Source organism: Acomys minous (genome assembly GCF_964271855.1).
Source record: "Acomys minous genome assembly, chromosome: 9".
NCBI classification, from domain to species: Eukaryota; Metazoa; Chordata; class Mammalia; order Rodentia; family Muridae; genus Acomys; species Acomys minous.
The window spans coordinates 36,950,706-36,974,674 of NC_140490.1; positions in this window are offsets into that span (position 1 = coordinate 36,950,706).

Sequence of the window (23,969 nt, forward strand, 5' to 3'; positions counted from 1 at the left end):
AGTTTTCACCTACCTGGACAGGAAATATTCTCCTTCTCCCTGTGCCCTCTCTCCTGCAACGCGCTCACTTAGTTCTCACGCTGGCTTCTTAATGGTGTCCATCTTGAACTGGGGGTGGGCATCACTCTGAGCCACTGGCAAGGGGCAGTAAGATTAACAGGTGCGTCAGCTGGTGCTCACCCTGGGCCTGTCCCCTCCAGACCATGTCACAAGCACATGGACCCCGGGTTGGCTGGCTGCTGCCTCCAGTGGAGGAGCCTGCAGTGGAGATGTTTGGTGCTGTCTGATTTCCTCTCGCTGCAGTGGATGCAGAAGCCAGTGGCTGCCGCCACCTCCGGCAGCTCATTCTCTACCCACCTGCTCGACACGCTGTGCCCTCGTGTGTCTGAGGCTGCAGGTCGGCCACCTTGGCTTTGTTTCTAGCTGTGACATGTACTTTGGAGAATTCTGCAAACTAAAAGATCCCAAAAGCTGGCTGGAAAGATGGTTCAGAGGTAAAGAGCACTGGCTGCTCTTCCAAAAGTCCTGAGTTCAATTCCCAGCAACCACATAGTAGCTCACAACCATCTGTTATGAGATCTGGTGCCCTCTGCAGACAGAGCAATGTATACATAATAAATAAATATATCTTTTCTTAAGATCCCAAAAGCCATAAAATAGCAAATAAGTCCAGTATCAGGTGCGGGACACATGGCTGGAGCTGTTGGTTAGGTGTGTCCTGGAGAATCCCCTTTTGTCTTTGGTTGCCCACTGGAACTTGATTGTTCTGGTCACGGGATGTGGTACTGACTGGGAGCTCGCTCCATGCTGGGTAGCTTTCATGGAGCTAGAAGGCACCATGACAGCTGCTGATGGGGGCAGAGGGGGGAGGAAGAGCCGTCAACAGTTCTCACTGAACCCTAAAAGCTACAATGATGATTGCATGGCACATTATGCCCATGCGTGCAATAGTGTCACAGGTTTATGGGGGCAATTAGCTGCTCCCTGATTAGATGTAAAGTCTGTTCCATAGGAAGAAATATTCGCTTGATGCTGCAGATCTGGCCAAGGGTCCATGACTCTGGAGCTCACAGGCACCAAGAGCGACCCCTACTACTAGTATTTTTCTAAACAAACAAAGTATCAAGCTGTCTTCTAAGTATTTGCCCATAGACTAGTGTATCTCTCAGACCTCACCAGTGAGGTTTCTTTGTGCACTGGACAGTGGTTAGTGAAGAAAGTCACAACTAATCAAGGTGCAGAAAATACGTGTCTGGGACATGCTCAGCCGTAAGTGGGAAGTTTCTATCATACACTTTTCCAAGGCTCTGAGAACACCACGGTAAGGAGGGTCGGCTGACAGGTGAGAGGCCATTGGTGAAGGTGCAGCCTCAGTAGCAACGAAACCCAGAATTAAAGGGCTCACAGAGAGGAGGTATAATGAAAATGTGCTAGGTGCATGCATAATATTTTCAGAGAATTAATAAAAATGTATTTTTAAAAGTCCCTAGGCTTCGCTAAATCTTTCTTTATATTGATTTATTTTTCGCTAATCTGAAAGCTCCTTTTCACACATGGCATTATGGTTCCAAATGTACTTCTTAATTTTATAAATAAACCCTCTAGCCCTGGGGATATCTTAGCAGCTCAGCCAAGAATAGACTAGAGTCATGAAATGCAGATAAATATCTTAGATTTTTTTTCCCCATTAGTAAAATCAGCATATCTACACACCTGAATGGCAGGTGTCTAACTATGCAGGGTACTAATGTGTATTCATTTTGCAAATATCCCCATTTAATTGCTCTTACATTTCTGTAATCAGGCTGCTAGGGCACTCTAAATAGCAATGATGTGCCGTGCCCACTGGGGCTGATCTCCAAGCCACCAAAGACACAGCTTACAGGAAGATACCACCCGCTAGGTGGGGCACAGAAACTAAGGAGGGTAACCTAGTTCTAGGGAGCCCTGTGGCCTAATGAGTGGGTCCTGACAGAGGCCACTATTCATGCTTTTTAAAGATTTAGTTTTAGTTTATACCTTTTATGAGTGTTTGCCTGCGTGTATGTTTATGTACCAGTGCTGTCTGATGTCCACAGCAGCCAGAAGACAGTGGAACTCCTGGAACTGAGCCACTACCCAGGTGCTGAGAACTGAACCCAGATCCCCAAGAGGAGGAGCCAGTGCTTTTAACCACTGAGCCATCTGTCTCTCCAAGCCACTTTTTATAGGCTGTTACTAATTTTGTTTTAATCTAAAGTAAATGAATACATTTATTCTTTCTGCTTCCTACTCTAAACTCCATGCAAGCTTCTGATAAGTATTCTATTTTCCTTGACATCACACCAGCCATGTTACTCTGTGCCATCTGCGGTGAGTCCTTCCCACTCTGTTCATTATAGCCTATGCTGTGCTTCCATTTCAAGAAGCTCCAAGAAGTAAATCAATTCACATCAAGTCAACCCTTCTCAACTATTATGCGTTTTGCAAAAATGGAAGGACAGTGCTTGTGCCTGCTGGTTTTAAGTCAACTTGACGCAAACTACAGTCATCCGAGAGAAGGGGGCCTCAGTTGAGAATGTGTTTCCATAAGATCCAGCTGTAGCGAAGCTGATGTGGCATTTTCTTAACTAATAGTCAATGGGGAAGGGCCCAGCCCACTGTTGGTGGTGCCATCCCCTAGGCTGGCGGTCCTGGATTCTATAACAAAAAAGGTTGAGCAAGCCATGTGAAGCAAGCCAGTAAGCAGCACTCCTCTATGGCCTCTGCATCAGCTGCTGCCCCCAGGCTCCTGCCTTGACTGCCCTTGATAATTAACTGTGATATGCAAATATAAGCTGGGGTGGGGTGGGTCTGTGACAGCAGGGGGCAACAAGTCAGTGGCTGGTGTTAGTTCCAACCTGGGAACCCTCTTTACTTATCTGTTTCCTTGAAGGAGATTTAAATGATTCCTGGATTCAATAAGCAAACAGGAAGGTCAGTGTGCTGCTTAGTTTTCAACAACTTGATACAAAGTAGAAGCACCTGGGAAGAGGGAGCCTCTATGGAGAAAATGCACTCATCCGATCGGCTGTGGGCAAGCCTTGTGAGGCATTTTCTTGATTAATGATGGTGTTAGTGGGGCCATCCCACTGTGGGCAATGCCATCCCTAAGCGGTGGGCCTGGGATACATAAAAAAGCAAACTGAGCAAGCCATGAGGAACAAACCAGCAAGCTGCGCTCCTCCATGGCCCCTGCATGGGTTCCTGCTCCCAGGTTCCTGCCTTGGGCTCCCTTCCTGTTTTCCTCTATGATGGACTGAGTTCTGTAAGCTTCCACCCCAAACTGCTTTTGGTCAGTGTCCTATCACAACAGCAGAACCAAGATGCCAGTGAGGACATGAGTCTCCAAAGGGAGCAAGGCAAGATGCTGAGGGAGATGTGGAAACTGTCTCCCACATAGTGGCGCTGTATGAGAAAAATCATTTGGCTTTGACTTCATATGGCTGTAGCCGAAGAACGTTAGTGGAAATGGAAAATGAATGTGAAAAGCAGCTGTTTGAAAACACTACGGAAAAGTCAGTGTGTGCATCCTGAGCTCTCAGGTTTGGCTCCAGCAGCCTCTGCGTCACTGAGTGCTGCCAGCTGAAAATTGTGCCTTTCAGTTAACATTTTTTAAAAAATCCCAGCCTGGCCTGGTGGCGCACACCTGTAATCCCAGCACTCGGGAGGCAGAGGCAGGTGGATCTCCGTAAGTTCGAGGCCAGCCTGGTCTACAAAGTGAGTCCAGGACAGACAAGGTTACACAGAGAAACCCTGCCTCAAAACAAACAAAAAATTATTCCTGCTTATCTGGAAAATGGGTCAGTTCTGTAACATGTGTGTCTCGTTAGAATTATTTGGTCAAACACAACCTACAAGCCTGTGACCCCACTGAAAAGCTGAGGTAGGAGTACCATGAGGTGGAAGCCAGTCTGGGCTACACAGTAAGACTCCAGGAAGACTCCAGGCAAAGAGGAGAGAGACAGACAGACAGACAGACGGACGGACAGACAGACAGACAGACAGACAGAGACAGAGGGAGGGAGGGAGAGTGCGCACCGTGTAGCCCACCTAACAAGAGGGTCTCAAGCAGCAGAGAGCTCCTTGCTCTCCTTTCATCCATTCATCAAAGTCCGCCATGGAAAGCAGATTGTCCAGGTGCATGTTTCCATGGATACCCAACCAAACAGAGGAAAACAGTATGTTCTTTCGGACCCAGGAGAGGTCCTTTGTTGCAGTGTGACTTGAGTACTGTTTCTATAGCAACAGACCATGGAGTCCTCCAACTAGAGAGAAGTGCAGAATGTGATGTGCTCAGCGGGGCTGCAAGCCGGACTCAGGTTTTTTGTTTACTCAACCGCTTCCGAAGTATTCAGAAAGAATCCAATCAGAACTCTATTTTAATAATGGCAGTGGAGGTTTCTCTGCTTTTTTCTGGTCCTCTAGGTTACATGAAGTTAACTTTTCTCATGGTCTTAAATGTTTGTGTGTTTTTCATGAATATATGTCTGGGCACCATGTACTTACAGAAATCAGAAGACGGCATCTAATCCCCTGGGACCCTAGGTACAGATGGGTGCTGGGAAGTGAATCCTAGTCTTCTGGAAGAGCAGCCAGTGCTCCTAACTACTGAACCAGCTCTCTAGTCCCTAAATTGTTTTTCTGACATGTGGCTCTAGCTGACCAGGAGATCACAGTGATCCACCTGTCTCTGCCTCCAGAATACCAGATCCAAGGTGTGTGCCACCATAACCAGCTGGGAGTGAATTTTTAAACACCTCTTCTTACCAATACTACAGAGATGTGGCAGAAGGTTGCTCTCCTTCGGGTACGGATTTACACAAACGCTTCTGCTCGATGACCAGTGTAGATACCACCCAGACACTGCAGCCAGGTGCTACTGCCCAGGACCAGGCTCTCAGATGACTTCCCAAACCCCTTGCGCTGTGCCACTACAGCCCCACGGGTGGCGGGGGGTGGAGAAGCTCACCTGTAATATAGTATCGATTTATCCAGTCAAGGGAAGGCTAGCAACTTCATCATCAATTGGCAAACATGGAACAGCATGCCCCACCCCCATGGCTCACCATGTGTAGAGGGTGACCAGCTGGTCCACCATGGCAGCCAACTGTGCATACTGCTCTCAGCTCTGCTTGGTCCTCAGCAATACACCCTGTCCTCTTACCAAATGAGAAATAATTTTCAGCATCTTTTAATAACAAAAAGTGACTTTTTTCATTATTTTGAACATAGTATATGTCTTTTTAATGATTTATTTATAATTCATTCATTTTTTTATTTCTACAAAATGAACAAAAAGTGTTACCGCAAATAGCCTCTGCACCTGTCACTCTGTAAATGGATGACCAGAGCTCATGCTGCAGCCCACCACTGATGTCAAGAGTGGAGGTGGGAATCGAACCTCCAAGTCATGCTTTATGCAAAGAGCCCATCACGTGACAAGGGGACCAGCGATACTCTGGAAAGATGGACTTACCACCTCCTTTCCAGCTGGCAGGTCTAGGATGGAGGAGAACAAGGGTAGTTCATCATCCAGGAGCCCCTGGTCAGTGACCCCATACATTAGTGATGTCCACGGCCTCACTATTGCCTTTTCCTGTCTCTGGACATTTGGGTTCAGGAGCTTCTCAGACCATGAGTCTGTACTATCTGGTGGTATCAACTTCCCACACTCCCCCAGTCTTACCTGGGATACACATGCAGGTTCCTTTCTATAGATGTCTGAAGAACCCTATGCACACTCCTGTCTCAGTCACCTTCACATGTGTGAGTACACCTCTCTTGGAGCCATTGTGGAAATGATGTTACTGAAACTCAGGTTACAGTCACTCGCCATTTCAAAAGATGATGCCCTTGGTGGAGGTCTGACCCAGTAGCAACACCCCCATCACCCATCTGCATGGCTGTCTTTTAGAGAACTTTAAGATTTTGCCAATAAAAAACAAAAAAGTATTGCAGTGTGGCTTTAATTTGCATTTTTCTATCGAAGTGCATGTCTTTGTATGTGTATATGAATCATCTGTAGTTCATCTTCTGGGACACTCAGTTCTATCCTGCATTAGGTAGGCATGCCACTTTTAGCACATAATGAAGTTTCACATGTTGTAGGTTTGTGGGCTTTTCTGTTCTGTTTCACTGATCTATTCTAATTAGCATCTGATGCTTTATCCATCTATCAGTTGATCTACTTGTCTGTCATCTTCCTACCGTCTATCTGTCTGCCTGTCTTCTATCTACCATCTGTCTGTCTGTCACCTCCCTATCTATCAGGTGTCTGTCGGTCATCTCTCTACCCATCTTACAGAACTAGCCTTAAGGGTTACATGAATCTTAAATGTTAGGTTCATGGAAGAACTCATTCAGTGAATTTCAGAGTCAGTAACAATGAATGACTCTTCATCTTCTACACTCAAAGACAAGGCATAGTTGATTTTTCCTTAAATCCTGATAGTTCATAGAGAGAAGAACTTATAATTCACCCTCGAACCATTTCCCAAGCTGCCTCTGTGAATACAAATCACTCCCTTCCCTAAGACTTGTGGTTCACATTTCCTGCTGGCCCAAATTCCACACACCTGCCACCAACACGGCTAACATCCCTGTTTCTCTCTTCCCACTGTATTTCTTTTGAGCTCTGATGGCTTTGCACCTGAGAAACAACAGAAAGGAGTTGGGGGGTTGGGAGGAAAAAAATCTGTTTCCCAGGCACATGGAAAACCAAAGTCAACTGCAGCATCCTCCTGTTGCTAGGATACAGGTAGACTCTGTATAGAGTCCCTAGCCTGGAAACATATAGAGAGGGACTAGTTTGCAGCAGTTGCCATGGTGAGAAGCGATGTTTTCTCCATGCCCATTGGTTCCTGGCAGGTCAGGAGGCCAGATCTGCTGCAATGCTAAAAGCATCTCATCAAATCACTACACTTTAAGTTCACGCTCAATTGTGTGCATCAGGCTGAGGGCCTTGTGGCACAAAGATTGGTGAGGAAAAAAAGAGAATGCTGAACTCCTCAGCAACCCAGAAAAGAAAAAAACTCCTTTTTTTTTTTTTCAAATACCTGCTTTTATACCTTCCCTGAGCTTAGTCAATATATTAGACTTTGGGCAGTTAGCACCTGCTAGCCGAGTATTTGTCAAAACGCTATCCCCAAGCCATTCACTGTCTCAGGAGCTTTACCGGTATCAGGAAGATGAGGCATCTGCAGTTTTTGAAATATTGATTTTGTCTTTAATTATGTGGGAGCAAATACTCTCATGAAATTGTTCTTGTGCCATTATCTTGAGTCTGTGCTGCCTCTGATGCTTGGGCTAAGTATTCTTGCATCATTTCACTCACTAGAGGTAGAAAGGTTACTAGTGTCAGCTCACCAAGGTTCACACACACACACACACACACACACACACACACACACACACACACACACGCACACACCGTTCCATTGTCTGTCACCGAAGCGGATCTCGTGCACGTTACTTAATGCCTCTGAGTCTAAATCATCTGCCACAGGCAGATGCTGAGAACCACGGTGAAACACGATCCGTGGCTGACAGAAGGTTGGTGGTCTTCTGAAAGGTCAGGAGCCAGGAAAAAGCAAGCACATCCAGCCCCGAGGCTACCTGAAACAAGAATCAGCCTGCACAGTGACAGTGTGCAGGGCCAAGGCCCACAGCTGGCCACAAGGTGGCAGACTGTCCCCAGTGAGGGCCATGCACTCCAACCTCACTGGAGAGCAACCCTTTATTCTGGTCTTGGGCCTGACTGACATCTGACACCCAAAATGACAAACTAGTAATACTCTAACCAACATGAGCCCCCAAACCAAGTTAATGCCAAAAGTCCTGTAAATGCCACTCTTTTGTCCACCTGCCTGGCTCATTCTGAAGAGATGGACACACACTGTGGGCCTTCACCTGCGACTTGGTCTCCTTCCAACACCAGTGACTAACAAATGCATGAAGGGACCAAGAAACTCTGAATGCTGCAAGCCGCTCCCTGGGACCCCCAGAACTCCCCTACAGGCTTTCCTTATAAAGAGGGAAGTATTTTCAAATACATTCCAATCCTTACCAGATGCTTACCCTTCGCCCTTTCCTTCTCTGCAAAGATAAATACTTAAAAGCAATAGAAGTTAAACAATACCCAAGCTTTCTACAAAGTCTTATAGAGACATGTGTTATTTTATAGTCAGATAGTAGCCTTATCTATTTCAATGCCCTCATTTTTTTTTTCCTGAAAGAAGAAATTGTTGCAAGGGAAACAGATAAACTTGCCCGAAATGGCATCGCAAATTAGCTCAGAACCAAGGGCTCACACTTTTTTGACTCTCAGGAATTTCAGTTTTTTATTTAACATGCACAGAAAAATCACAATTCTTTACCCTTTACACCAGAAAACCAGGAGTAGAAAGAAAAATGCCAATGCTAGCTTGTGCTGTGTGCCAAACAGTTGCCTCTGTGGAAAAAAATGGTGTTGGGAGTCGGGAGGGAACACCACCTTGCAAGGAGCAATCGTGGCTACAGCAGAAGAAAAACCCAAATCATAGAATAAAGCCCCAAGTAACCCAGCTTTGAGCGTCTCGGTAAGCACCTCAGATCACAGCCCTCACCTGGGAAATGAGAGACTCTAAGCAGCCCATGGCCTCCAAATTAGCTGCCCCAGGAAGCCGTGAAGTGCCGCTGTGCAAAAGGGCATTTCTCTGGGGACTGTCTTCAGCACCTCAGTTTGCGTTCCTACCACAGGCTTCACAGTGTGAGAGCAGGATCATTTCTAGAAACCCCAGAGCCAAGTTTTGGTGAGTATTCAAAGGAGAGAGCTGTGTTGGCCAACTGTGGACCCGTGGATGATATAATGCAGCAGGCAAAACCTGTCTCCGGAACACTGCGCCCATGCAGACGGTATTGACACCGAGACACCGAGGCACTGAGGCACCGAAGCAGTCAGAGTCACACGAAAGCTCAGCAAGAGAACGATGCTCTATGCACAGCAATTGATAATGACAGAAACAACAGCGGCTCTTGGAGTATACTCATGAAAGAGACTACTTCACTGTAAAAAAAAAAAAAAAAAGAAAGAAAAGGGGGAGGCACCTGGGGCTAGAGAGGTGGCTCAGATGCCCAGAGCCTGAGCTGCTCTTCCAGAGGACTCAAGTTCAAATCCCAGTACCCACAGTGGGGGGCTCATAATTGTGGCTACCTATATTTATGTCACACACACGCCGTTAAAAATGGGATCACTTTTAAAATAATAACAACAAAGCTGCCATGCCACAGTTGGCAGCAGCCAGCTCCTCATATCTGGTCGACTGTGTTGGACTGTGTTAAGAGGACTCACTGGGCTCGGTGTGAGTTCTCTATGTGAGGCACAGCAATGGAACAACCTAGGGCTGCCTTCCCTGAGTGTGTCCCTGTCAACGTGACTGTTATTGTTATGTCACTGAGTTGATTCCCATGTGGCCAAAACATCAGACCATATCGTGTGGCAGAGAGTCACTCTTTTTTTTTTTTTCTTTCTTTCTTCTTTTTCTTTTTTGAGACAGGGTTTTTCTGTGTAAACTTGGCTTTCCTGGACTCACTTTATAGACCAGGCTAGCCTCAAATTCACAGTGATCCACCTGCCTCTGCCTCCCAAGTGCTGGGATTAAAGGTGTGCACCACCATGGCTTAACCTGATGTTCTTTATCATGCAAAACTAGATCCTAAAAGAGACTATGCCAGTAGTCTACATTGGGGGAGTGGTCTGGTGCTGTGTATTTTGGTGCTAATTACTGGCTCCGAAGATCTAGCTGCTGCCCTGAGGAGCACATTCTCATGTGCCCCAAGTATTGCTATGTAACCTTGCCTCCCTGATTAGCTGAATAAAAGGTCTACACCTGGGCAAGGCAGAAGGTAGGGGCAAAGCAAAGGTTCGAAGGAGTTGAGGAGAGAAGGACCTTGGGAGAAGGAAGCAGACAGAATGGAGGAGGAAGAAGAGGGTTGCCATGGGATAGGAAAGAGCTACATGGGACAAGCGGAGGAAAGAAATGGCCCAGATGAAGAACCTTAGCAAGTGTTTTGGGAATATGGACAGGAGATACTCCAGATAGAAATTATTAGAAGCAGATGCATGGGATGGAGGCTGGGATATAACGGAAGGTAGCTTAGGAGGTAATATCTGCCTTGCCCCAAGTGATAAGGCTACTCTAAAATATATCAGGTGTATGTGTCTTTATTGATTGTGAGAGAAGGTTAGATAATAACACCATAACAAATTAAAAGCCTAACAATAAACATTTTTAGGCCATACTATTAAATTAACAGCAACAAGTCTAGCTGAAGGCCCACCCTTGGCATTGATTCACTTCCTTGTTTCCTTGGGCTCTGTCTTCAAGCTTATTCTCCCATTATCACATTATCTGCGAGCTGGAAAGTACACCCAATGGATTAGATTATGATATTTATTCACTACAATACATCAAAAAGTATATTGTCTGGTCTCCAATACCTTGCCTCTGCCCTAGCCCAACCCTGATAGAGTTTCCCCTCTCCACATCAGAAGACCCTGTGCAATTAAACCACTATTCAGATCTAGCCAATGGACAGAACATTCTCCACAGTTGTGTGAAAAGCAGGGACTGACTCTGACATGAACTCTGGTGCCTCATATTTGACCATCTCCCCTTGGTGAGGAGGCCTGGTGGCACTCAGAGAAAGGATAAGCAGGCTACCAGGATGAGACTTGATAGGCTGTGACCATATGGTGGAGGAGGATGTCCCCTTCTGTCACAGACCTAGGGGAGGGGAATAAGGTGAAAGAGGGAGGAAGAGGAGGACACAAGTGAGAGCATAACAATTGATATGTAATCTGAATAAATTAATTAAATAATAATAAAAAAAGAAGGCCCTGTGCAAATGAGTAACAGAGGCTAAGACCTTGAGATGTATTTCAGAACCACTCAGAGCATCCATGCAGGAGCAAAATGCATCAATAAATGCCCCCCCCCCTCTCTCTCTCTGTCTTTCTGTGTCTCTGTCTCTGTCTCTCTCTGTCTGTCTGTCTGTCTCTGTCTCTGTCTGTCTGTCTCTCTCTGTCTGTCTGTCTCTCTCTCTCTCTCTCTCTCTCTCTCTCTCTCTCTCTCTCTCTCTCTCTCTCTCTCCCTCCCTCCCTCATGCCCCCCTTTCCACTTTTCACTGTGTCTAATCAGGAATCCAAACAACACAAGCCAGAGACAAAGGACCTGAAAAAGCAGGTGGACAGCAAGATTGTTTCCCAGGCAATGGCTCATTCTCCAGGAAATCTGATCAGATGTGAAAAACTCAGGGAAAGGAGAGGGAACGGGGGATTTTTGTGCTTGTTCCAGATGCAACACACCCTTTAGTGTTAGGAGCCGCAATCGCCATTACAAGATGGTGCCGGTTTCCTGCTTCCTGGTTCTTCACGGCTGTCTGGCCTTGAGTGCGCCTGCGTGTGGCGCGAAACCATTCGCTAATGCGCTTGCGCAAAGCGTGTTTTACTACATGCTAATTAGGCACTTTGAGTGAGCCAATGAGGACTCGGCACGCCTCCCGAAACAACATATAAGCAGCGGGCTTTGGGGGACTCGGGGTCCTTCTCCATCTGCCATCAAAAAGAGCCGTACAATAAGATCGCTGTCAAAAGAATCCTGAGTTGCTGCGCCTCCTTTATCGGCGAAGGCTGCGCGCGACACTTTAGCATATACCATATGAATGTTGTGGTCTTTGTGAATGTCTAATAATATCAACAGCCTTTACATGAAGTGGAAATAGGCACCTACCGCTCTCTCTGTTGACTTTCCTACTGGAGAAGTCATGTTGACAAATTTCATAGACATGTATTTGCTGAGAGTCCTGCATCCAGGCTATCTGGGCATCCTGTATGAATGACCTGGTCAAAGACAGCCTTCCTTTGATAGATGGCAGGACGAGTGAGCTGCACGTTTCCACCTGCCTTTTATGAACGGAGCCTCACAACACAGACATATGTTTAAATCCATGCTTCCTCATTACTCCATCCGTGCCTTCGCTGCCAGAATGCCACCTCTGACTCACTGGGATATTTCCCAGCAGTGTAAGAATGAGAGAAAAATGCAACCCTCCCCCCATAAAAATCTGACCCAAGGAGGAGTCAGCTAAAGATGTTTCCTTGCTCTGCCTCAGTGGGGCTGAGCAAACTCTTTCAGCATCACTTGAAAACTGTGCCCAGAGTGTTGTTTTTAAATTACCAGTAGGGCCTCATAATTGTTTATTAACTGCCTATAATTATTATTATGACAGTATAACCCGCTAGCAATTAATCATGACACTGACACTTGTTATGTTTTAAAATAGCCTTAGTTAACCTGGGGCAGGGCAGATATCAATCCCCTAAACTACTTCTGATAGTGGGGCAGGTATGGGATCCCTGTCCCAATCCCATGCCACCTGGTTCTAATAATTACTATCAAGCTACCTCCCATCCATAATCCCATATATTTGTTAATGATCTTCATCTGGGCCAAATCCCCATGCACGCTGGCCATGTGCTTTTCTTCCATTAACCCTTAGCGGCCTTCCTTCTCCTCCCTTCTCTTCAGTCCCTCTTCTTCCTAAGATTCTCTCTGCCTGATGTATTTTGATGCTAATTACTCCTTGCTGTCTCCGTGACCCACCTTTTGACCAATAAAAGGCCATCACCTGGGCAGGGCAAAGGAGATAGATGTGCCTAAGGTTTCCGGGCTAGAGAGACAGAGAGAGAATCTTGGGAAGAGGAAGAGAGACCTGATGAGGAGAGAGGGAAAAAGGAGTCTCGCCATCATGGATTAGGTGGAGGAGAAGCACATGGCCGGCGTGGATGGAGGATTTTTCCCAGATGAAGAACATGAGCAAGCATATGGGATTATGGATGGGAGGTAGCTTGATAGAAGTTATTAGAAGAAGATGGCGTGGGATTGGGACAGGGATCCCATACCTGCCCTACTATGAGAAGTAGTTTACAGGATTGATATCTGCCCTGCCCCAGGTTAACTAAGGCTATTTTAAAACATAACACGTGTCAGTGTCATGATTGATTGCTAGCATGTTATACTGCCATAATAATCATTGTAGGCAGATAATAAACATTACTGGGCCATATTGGTAATATAACAAGTGGCACTCAACCTGGGCCAATTATTAGAGAATACTGATAATGTAACAACAGCACTAGAGTGGTGCTCAGATCCCAGTGAAGCTCCAAGCAGCTCTAAGGGAAGGTGGACCAAGGGAGTGAGCGCCACCCCCTACGCGTCAGCAGCATCTGGTTGAAAGAAGAGGTGCATGTGGTGACAGAGCACCTGCAACAGGCCAGATGCCAGGCAGTCTACCTGGGGGACAGTGAGTAACCGTCCCGTCCTCCATCTGCTATGGACTGCCACCCCACTTGCTCTTCTGGGTACCAGGTAGGTGAGTGGAAGCCTCAGCTAACATCTCCACCCCAGAGCAGAACCAATGAAGACCTTCAAAGCACTAGGCCCCTGTCCTAGCTCCAGAGTGTGATGGTTAAACAGGTCAATGTTACTGGGTGTTGAGGTGCCCAGATAGCTGGGTCCGTACTCTTTCTGGATGTTGCTATGAGGTTGTTCTCCATGAGGATGACATTTAGATTGGTGGACTGAGTAAAGCAGATGGACCTTTGGATGTGTGTGGGCCACATCCAATCAACAGAAAGCCTCTCCAATCCAGGGATAGCCTTTCTTCCTTGGACAATTGTCAGACTCAAGGTAAAGCATGGGTCTCTGAGTCTCTGAGTCTCTGAGTCTCTGGGTCTCTGGGTCTCTGGGTGCTGGAGCCTGCTGGCCACCAGACTGGACCCAACCATCAGCTCTTACAGAACCTAGTTTGCTTATTCAGCCCATATATTCACACAAGCTAATTCCTTTTTAATAGCCTGCACCCCTCCCTAGTGTGTGTGCGCGCGCTCACGTGTGTGTGTGTGTGTGTGTGTGTGTGTGTGTGTGTGTAACATATACACAACCTATTACTGCTGTGTCTCTGGAGATTCAGGGACTCCTGGGGCACCTTTTGCAGCCATGAGCGATATCATGTCAGATACCCCTTGCCCCTGAAAAAGTGGAGTAAAATTTGCCGCAGCAGAACTCTGCAGCATGCTATCTGCCGAGCCCCCCTCCAGCCCACTGTGTAGATGGAAACGGTGGCTCAGAAGCCTGTGTAGCCGGCCCTTTAAGGTGAGTTCCCTCACTTTGTCAGCTGGGACAAACTATTCAGGCATCAAGGACACCTCCGAATTTACAGCCTCTTATGTAGATTGTGATGTACTGTGCATCTCTCCAACCCCTCAAATACTTTTGATAAAAACAAAAAATTTAATTAAAAAGGAAAGAATTGAAAAGATAACTAATTTTACAAACTAGAACAGAGGACCCACTTTTGGTTCCCAGCATCAACATTGGAGACCTGTAACTACAGCTCTAGGGGACCTCTTTGGCCTCCACAGGCACTGTAATCATAATTGTAAATGCCAATTTTTATATCCTCAGATATTGGATGTTGAGATAAGAGCTGTACCCAAGCTTTATGAATATGCAGCTTGGGCTGAGCCCAGAGTGTTTCTATCTAAATATCCCCAGACCTAGATGCTTCCAACCTCCATAGAATCTAATCCTCTGTAAACCCGGACCTTCAAGGCTTGAGTTTCCAGCCTCTGTCTGCTAACCTAGGCCTAGAATGTTCCAGCCTCAGCCTCTGAGACTTACTGCTGAATAAGCTCACCCTTTCTAGTTCTTTCTGAACTCTGGCTGGCTGGTTCAACTCAGCTGTTCTGGCTCAAAACTCCTCTCCAAGCTGACTGATTCAATCTAGCTTCTCTCAGCTCTCACGGAACTACTCTGCTTGGAAAAACTGCCTCTGAACTCCACAAACTGAACTGCACTGACTGCACAAGCTGAACAGAACTGAGCTCAACCCTCCTCCTTCTCCCAGCTGCTCTTAAGATCCTCTTCCTGACAGTTCTCATGAGAGTTGGGCGTATCCTATCTCCGGCTCATTCTGTCAGATCCTCCTCTGATTCGTTACATTGACTGCCCGCAATTAGACATCACTTTCAAACATGCCTGCCTCCTGCTATAGCCTAATCTTACTTTAAAGGTGTATACTAAAGGTGTGTCTGCATCCCAGCTGAATCACATAGACCTAGCCTGTCTTTAGATGTGATCCCTTGTCAAAGCAGCCGTGTTGCTGGATTAAAATTCCTCTACACATTAAAAACACAAAATAAAAATAAAAATTAAAAAAAACTCCAACAGAAAGGTAACAGCCCCAAGTCATATGAGAATATTTGTTATTAATAAGTGAGTAAAATCTAGTATAACACATTTCAAAAGAATTTCTTTCCCTAATTTTGCTGTACTGGGTCTCCTCTCAAACATCACTCAGAACGCACAGGCTGAAGGCTGGAACCTACCCAGTGTGATGGGAGGAGATTGCATGATAAATGGAAAGAAACAGGACTGCACATCTGCAGAGCTTCATTCTGAGAAGACAAGGAGGCAGAGGGAAGAAGACACGACGAGTCAGTTCCTGGTGCCCAGAGAACCGCTGAAGGCCCCACACATGCTCACTCTGCATTTTGGGCCCAGCTCCCTGCTGCAGAGGACTCTGGGAATTTCACACCATGGGGTGACTTGATTGAACCCTTTTTTTCTTACTCATAATTTACTTAAATGGCAAAAACTCCTGTAGGTTGTCAGCGTTTAACCCGGATGATCTCATTTGTGTCCCTAAAGCCTCCCCGAGTGCTTAACAACACGTTATTACCCTCCCCTCATCCCGTTACAATGGGTTCTAAGAAAATGACATTTCTCAAAGTGAAATGTTACATGGATCACAGCTGAAAAGTGCCACGTAGAATGCAGTCTCCAGCCCAACACGCACGACGCACACAAAGGTGAGGAACCCACTCTCAGAGCAAAGAGAGGACGTTTTTCTGGGTGATTTATGCCCAGCACCAACCAGTGCCCTGGTCAGGATCGCAACTACCCAATCCAAAGTGCAACAGAGACCTCTGGACACCCCCTCCCCCAGGTGCCCTACAAACCGCCACACAACAGCGGGGCCCAAGGTCAGTAGAGACGTTGAAGACAACCGCTGAAATCTGGGGATCTTTGGAACGATGCCTACAATGGAGGAAGGAGGCTCTAAAGTCCCTTACAAAGTGAGTCCCAGGGATCAAGGGCGTTCCTGGATTCACGGGGCTACAGGTTGGGAGGATGGCTGGACCAGGCCTGGAATAGATCCTCTGTGCAGTGGTTCTCAACCCCCAAAGACCATCAGAAAATATCCATTATAAATCATGACAGTAGCAACAATTGTAGTTATGAAGTAGCAACAAAAAAAAATTTGTGAGGAGGCAGGAACGGGCTGGGATCAGGCTGTAAAGTGATTAAATTAAAAAAAAAAAGTCAGTGAAAAAAGAAATAATTTTATGATAGGGGGGTGGTGGTCACCATAACATGAGGAACTGTATTAAAAGGATTATTATTAAACTGTGTTAGAGTTGAGAATCATTACTCTAGTTAGTATCTTAGAGCAGGAGGGGTCCTCAGTGATCCCCTGTGGGGTCCCAGATTGAGACTCAGAGGAACCCCATAGACACTGGAAGCCCCAAAAGAGAACATGTGTGCCAAAAGTCCCGACAGAGGTTTTCGGGTGTCAGCTATAACAGCCCCCAGAACAAGCTACCCTGCAGCTGGTGTCGTGAGTCTCTGCCCTCCCTTGGTCTCCTGCTCTGCCTCTGGGATTGCTGTCCTAGGCTACAGCTGGTTAGCTCTGACAGCTTCCAGGTGACCTCTCTTGCCAAAATGGAGAGCACCTACCCATACAGCTGGCCAGAGAGGGTGGCAGTTGGTTGTGGAATGTCACCGTAGCCTTTATTGCCCCTTTACTTGGTGGGAGCCCAGTGTGTGTTTCCCAACACTACCTTCCCTGCCTCCAATCACCAGGGCCTTATAGCAGCTGGAGCCTGACAGGCACTCCCTGCCATTCAGGCCTGTGAAGTACCACATCCAGCCCCGGGGTCCCGCCACCTCTACAAAATGGAGTTCTATTGTAATGTAAGTGTTTATTCATCAAACATTTATGAAGATTGCTGTTACCCAACCAAAATCCTGCAGGGCTGAACACAGATGAAGTGCAGAGACTCCCCTCACCCACCTGATGAAAACCTGCTTGTCACCATTTAAAGTCACCTGGTACTAAAAAATAAATAAATAAATAAATAAATAAATAAATAAATAAAGTCACCTGGTACTTATCTGTATGCTTGATGCATATATTTCTAAATCTTACATTACTTACTGGCCTCTGCCTCTCTCTCTCTCTCTCTCTCTCTCTGTGTGTGTGTGTGTGTGTGTGTGTGTGTGTGTGTGTGTGTGTGTGTTTCGAGACAGGGTTTCTCTGTGTCTCTGTGTAGCCCTGGCTGTCCTGGACTCACTTTGTAGACCAGACTGGCCTCGAACTCACAACGATCCGCCTGCCTCTGCCTCCCAAGTTCTGGGATTACAAGAGTGTGCCACCACATCCGGCTTCCCTTCTGATTCTCAGTCCTTTGAATCTAGACTCCTTCACCAAAGCAATTGTGCTTTCAAGGCACAGAGAAGAAGCTCAGCCTTCACAGGCCAGAGCCTCTTGTTACCATCTCACTCACACCTGAGAGAAACCCAAATGGAAACAGCTACTATAGTAAAAATGCTCTTATTTAGGGTTCTATTGCTGTGGAGAGTCACCACGACCACGGCAGCTCTCTTATAAAGGAAAACATTTGATTAGGGCTGCCTTCCATGTCAGAGGTTTAGTCCATTTTCATCATGGTAAGAAACACAGCAGCATGCAGGCAGACGTGGTGCTGGAGAGGTAGCTGAGAGTTCTACATCTGGATCCACAGGCGGCAAGAAGAGACCATGAAATACTGAGCCAGGTCTGAGCATCTGAAACCTCAAAGTCCACACTTCCTCCAACAAGGCCATGCCTCCTAATAGTGTCACTTCCTATGGGCCTGTGGGGGCCATTTTCTTTCAAATCACCACAAATGTACTATTAACTCATTTTTATTTTTTTTATTTTTATGTAAAAGGATATTCGCTAGCAAATTACCTGAGGGAGCCATACGGGAGTTATATGATAACGGATATTTTCAGGCAGGTGAACTAATTGAAGCTTTCGATGCTGAACAGAATGAACAAAGTGTAAGGTTAAAACATTGGTTTTCATCAGTCAGGGCCTTTGTCAAGTCCAACGACAGCCTGCCACATGTCAGACACTGAAGGCTCATGGCCACGTATCAGCCTTTTCCTATACAACAGTATCTTACTACCCCTCCCACTGATGCTCACCCTCTCCCCACTGATGCTCACCTTCTCCCCACTGGTGCTCACCCACTGATGTTCACCTTCTCCCCACTGATGCTCACCCACTGATGCTCACCTTCTCCCCACTGATGCTCACCCACTGATGCTCACCTTCTTCCCACTGGTGCTCACCCACTGATGCTCACCTTCTCCCCACTGGTGCTCACCCACTGATGCTCACCCACTGATGCTCACCCACTGATGCTCACCCTCTCAGGTCCCAGTTTTTGGACTTGAATCTAGATGGGCTGCAGCTCCCAAGGCTGCGCTGCAATGTGCGTTGTGTTAGCGTTCTCTCGATATAATGATGCTTTACAATACCTTATGGAGAGGAAGGATTTCCTTTTTAAATTTTATGTATTTATTTTATGTGTATGGGTGTTTTACCTGCATGTATGTCTGTGTAACATGTGCTTTTAGTATCCATCAGAAGACATTAGATCCCCTGGAACTGGAGTCACACACAGTTGTGGGCTGCCATATGGGTGCTGGGAATCGAACCAGTGTCTTATGGAAAAGCAGCCAGTGCTTTTAGCCACTGAGCCATCTCTAAGCCTTGAAGGATTTCTCTTGGCTCCTAGTTTTGGAGATTTCAGCCCATGGTCGTTGGCCTATAGTTTTGGGACCTATGGCAAACCATACCATCAGAGCCGAAACACATAGGGAAGCTAAAAGCTCACTCATGGAGAGAGAGAGAGAGAGAGAGAGAGAGAGAGAGAGAGAGAGAGAGAGAGAGAGAGAGAGAGAGAGACCAGTTTCCCACAATCCCCGTCAAGGGCATGTCTGATGATCTAAGCACGTCCCTAGGTCTTCGCTGTTGCTGTTTCCACCACCTCCCAATATTATCCAGCTAGGAACAAAGCCTTTTTACCCATGAGCCTTTGGGAGGCAAACCCAAATGATGCCAGGCATAAAGTCCACACTTTGTTCTCTCCGGATGCTGCTGTTCAAGACTAGGAAGGCCCTCGCATGCCTTTCATTCCATACAGCACTTTCTCCTTGCACACGCCACTAAGGCACAGCTGCTTCCCCTGGCTAGCAAGATGCTCGTGCCTGCCTCCTTTTAAGCTGAGTTAAGCACGAACCCCACTTGCCTCTTTAACAATTAACTTTGCTGGCTGCTTAGATCCCAGCCAAGGTTCTCAGCTCATACATCCTCAAGGGAAGGAAACCAATTCCCAAAGCCAATAGTTTCCCAAGGTAACACAGCCGATTAGTGACTGACCCTGGGCCCCGAAGCTACACACCTTCCTCCTTCCAATTCCGTTCTCACAGTCAGCGATTAGACTTGAGCATCCAGTACCTTACGGTGCTTTTGGATTCCCGGGTCTGTTGTCAGAGTGCACAGATCTGTGTCATCCATTTCACGCTATCTGAGCAGAGACGGGACATCCCCAGGTCTTCCCCCACTGAGCACCTGGGTTAGTACGTCGACACCAGGAACGGCCGCTTGATTCCTCTCTTCTCTGCTTCACACCGCTGGGAAGTAAAACATTCACAGCCCTCCCTGTCGTGCAGGACGGATGCGGATGGCGTGTGGCTGTGAGACTGGGAATGAGATGCCTCTCGCTCCTCACTAATGTGCCAAAGACGACGAAAACAAGTTTATCGCAGCTTACTACATTTGCCTCATTAACACACGCACAGAGGGGAGATTCAGGGTAGAAAGACTGAGATAGGGCTAACACCGTCCATCTGCTCCCAGTGAAAGGCAACTGTGCGCGCGCGAGGGGCCAGAGGTATTGTGCATTTCAACACAAACACACACAGTGATGGAACTGCTGAACGTTCTGAAACTCACGATCATCAGAGTCCACACTCCCCAGGTCAGGGGTGACTGAGGTTAGAACCCAATCCACAGAATTACATGTCCTCCCCTTCTCTCTCTCTCTCTCTCTCTCTCTCTCTCTCTCTCTCTCTCTCTCTCTCTCTGAAACAGGGTCTCACATGTTGTTTTAATTGAAAATCCCAAGAGTAAACTCCAAGAGCTAAGAGCACCAAAGACCCCTTTTACTTCTGCACACTGTCTGACACACCCCTCAGCTCAAAGTCCCTCCTACTCTTTAATCCCTGTCAGCTGGTTCCCTGTTCCACCCCTTACCTAGGGTTAACTTTATTAAATCCTGTGTGCAGATAGCTCCAGGGTTACAGGTGTGGGTAAGGCTGGCTGGTCCATACCTCAATCACCTGTTTACAATAGACAGGAAGTTCTTGGATTAAAGGTGTGTGCTAAGGCTGAACCACAAGAAAAGGGGATTTAGAGTTCAATCTCAGGGATCAAAATGGGATCAAAGACAGGTTTTTTTTTTTCACTTCACAATCTCAGGGATCACATTGAGATCAAATATCCTGCAACACTCATGTAGCCCAGGTTTGCCTTAAACTCAGTGTGTAGCTTAGGCTAGACTCAAGTTCCTGGTCTTCACATCTCTACTTCCTGAGTGCTGGGGTGGCAGCCATGCAGCACTGCACACTGCCGTGGGTAAACAATCTCTCTCAGATCACCCAGTCTCTTGGAGATAAATATTCTTTCCCTCAGATCTCCTAGAAGTAAGATGTACCTGGGTTCATGAGCAGACAGCCATGGAGAACGGGGCCTCAGATCCCAGTGTCAGAGTCCTCCTCACAAATGTCCTGGTGATATGAAAATGAGATCACCTGGTCCCAGCACACTTAGAATCTTCTGGTGAGGGGGCTGGAGAGATGATGGCTCAGCGGTTAAGAGCACTGGCTGCTCCTCCAGAGGACCAGAGTTCAATTCCCAGCACCCACATGACAGCTGACAGCTCACAACTGTCTGTAATGCCAGTTCCCAGGGGTCTCGCATAGACACACATGCAGGCAAAACACCAACACACATAAAATAAAAATAAATATTAAAAAAAATGAAGAATCTGCTGGTGAATTTGAAACTGTTCTCATGGCTAGATTAAGAGAGGAGGCCTCAGAGGGCTTTCTTCTACAGAGATTTCCTGAAATAAGATTGTCTATGGGCTGTATAAAGGGGCTTTGCTTCCCCAGGCTGGAAAGGATGCTCTGAGGTTTCTTAACCATTCTTAAACCACAGGATGCTCTTGGAGAGGACCCACATGGCAAACGACAATTGTCTGTAGCTGCAGTTTCAGAGGCTGTGACCACCCTCTTCAGGACTCTGAGGGCACTGCTCACACACACAGTACACACACAGGCATGAAGGCAGCACACCCATTTACACAAAGCCATCTTTAGGGAAAGGGAGCCTCCCAGACACTCCTCGTAGCACCCTTCAGGGTGTTAAAGAACTGGTCACAGGGCACTCACACCTCCCCCTCAGGAAAGCCTTTCCTGCTTTATTCTTGCACCTTCTACCCTCTCCCTCTCACTACTGTGTCTCCCTCACCCTGGTGCCAATACTCTCTCCACCTCCCTCCTATAAAGCCCTTGCCAGGAAGAGGCTGCCCCTTGGTCTGCAGTGATCACTGCCCATCCTTATGCATCCGCCTGGGCCCACTGCTCATCACTGCTCATCAGCGCTTTCTGAACAAGCCTCAGGCTCTTTCACAGCCATCTTGGTGGCATCTCTCCAGTGATATTTCCTCCAGTTCCAAATGGAGAGGACTGGTCTGGCGAGACCCAGCTGACATCTTAGGGTCCATAGTCACTTGACTTCACACTAGTACCTTTCCTTGTCACAGTCACTTGGAGGCCAGGGTCAGCGCAGCAGCTCCTGAGTGTACTGCACATATGCCACCCAGCCACCTCTGGTCACCACACTGAGAAGCTACGTGAGGGACCCACCACAGCCATTCAGTCATAAATACTTCAGTCTGCGGCTGTCCTCTGGATGTATAGGACATGGGCAGCCACATGGCAGCAGACCGGAGAAATGACTTTTGCAGTATTGGTTCTAATATGGGATGTTTTATGGTACCACTGTGACAGACGGACCCTCCTGGGAATTGTATACTCAGAGATAATAGCTGTTTCCTCTGGGCTTTGGGGAAACTCAAAACTGGTCCCCAATGCTAACAAGATCGTCATAGCAACAGAACATCTGCTGGGCAGAAACCACAGGCAAACCACTTGGGTTTCCAGCTGAGGTGTGATAATACCACAGGCACAAGCTGACCCTGTGTCGTGTCAGTGTCATCAGCTCTGTCTTTGAAAGTTCACCCTGTCTTGGAATAGTAATATTGACATCTCCCCTAGCCTGGCGACAACTTTGGATTCTGAACTAGACACACACACACACCCCAACCTCCACACACCCTGCAAGACAGGAAAATCACTATGGGCAGTGGGGTGTCAGCCAACATCATCCCTCAGAAACTTCTCAGAGTCTGCTGGGAGAGATCACACTACACACACACACACACACACACACCCTAAGGCATAGGAAAACTACAAGTGCCAGATGAGGCAAGGTGTCCCCAAAACTTCAGAGACAAAGCAGCATTCAGGACCCAGGATCGTTTTTAAATACCAACTCTTCATATTCATTATGCCCATTACACCTGTCGTCACACGGCCATCAAGGCTGCCTGGTTTATGAACTATGTGCTTCATTTCCTGTCCGAGACACATTGGTGAGTACTTGATAAATATTTCAGAATGGACATGTAATCATGACCACAAACCGGCAGGCTATGCTTTGCCAAATCCCGTCTTTTATTTTATAAACACATACTCTTCTCTGTGCTCCAAATGGAGAAGTAGCTGGCCTGTTTAAGTGGCCCGTGAAGGACAAATTGCTGTGTTGCCTATAACAGGCCAGTCCTGGGGTGTGGACAGTGACACCCTGCTGAAGGGGCAGAGCCTGTGATGGTTGATACGTGTTGTCATTCCTCAGGCTGGGAACCCAAACTGAAAACAAGTGGAAAGTGAGCTAAACATGGCCACTCCTACCTCTCTCTTCCTGACTGCAGACGGGATGTGACCAGCCACTTCACATACCATCCACCATATCCTCCTCACCGAGACTGATGGCATCCTCCAAACTGTGGAGCAAATAAAGCCATCTTCTGGGCCAGGCACAGTGGCACATGCCTGTAATGCCAGCACTCAGGAGGCAGAGGCAGGTGGATCTCTGTGAGTTCAAGGCCAGCCTGGTCTACAGAGCAAGTTCCAGCAGGACAGCCAGGGCTACACAGAGAAACCCTGACTCAAACACACACACACACACACACACACACACACACACACACACACACACGTCTTCTAGTCAGATATTTTGTCACAGCAGCATGAAAAGTAATTAACACAGATGGCAAATGAGCAAGTCGAAAGAGCCAGCCTGGCCTCCATGGTGATTTAAAAAGCTCCATATCCTAGGGCACATGAGACAGCGTGTATTCGTGCCTAGTGCACCCAATGTTGTCAGTGAAGTTACCCACAATGTCTCCATTTTCCCCATACCCACAAAGAACGGCATAGGCAAAAAATAGTCATGGGCTGGAGAGGTGGTGGCTCAGCAGGAAGAGCTGCTCTTCCAGAGGACCGGGGTTCAATTCCCACCACCTACAAGACAGCTCACAACTGTCTGTAACTCCAGTGCCAGGGAATCTGACACCCTCCCATAGGCATACACATATGCAAAAC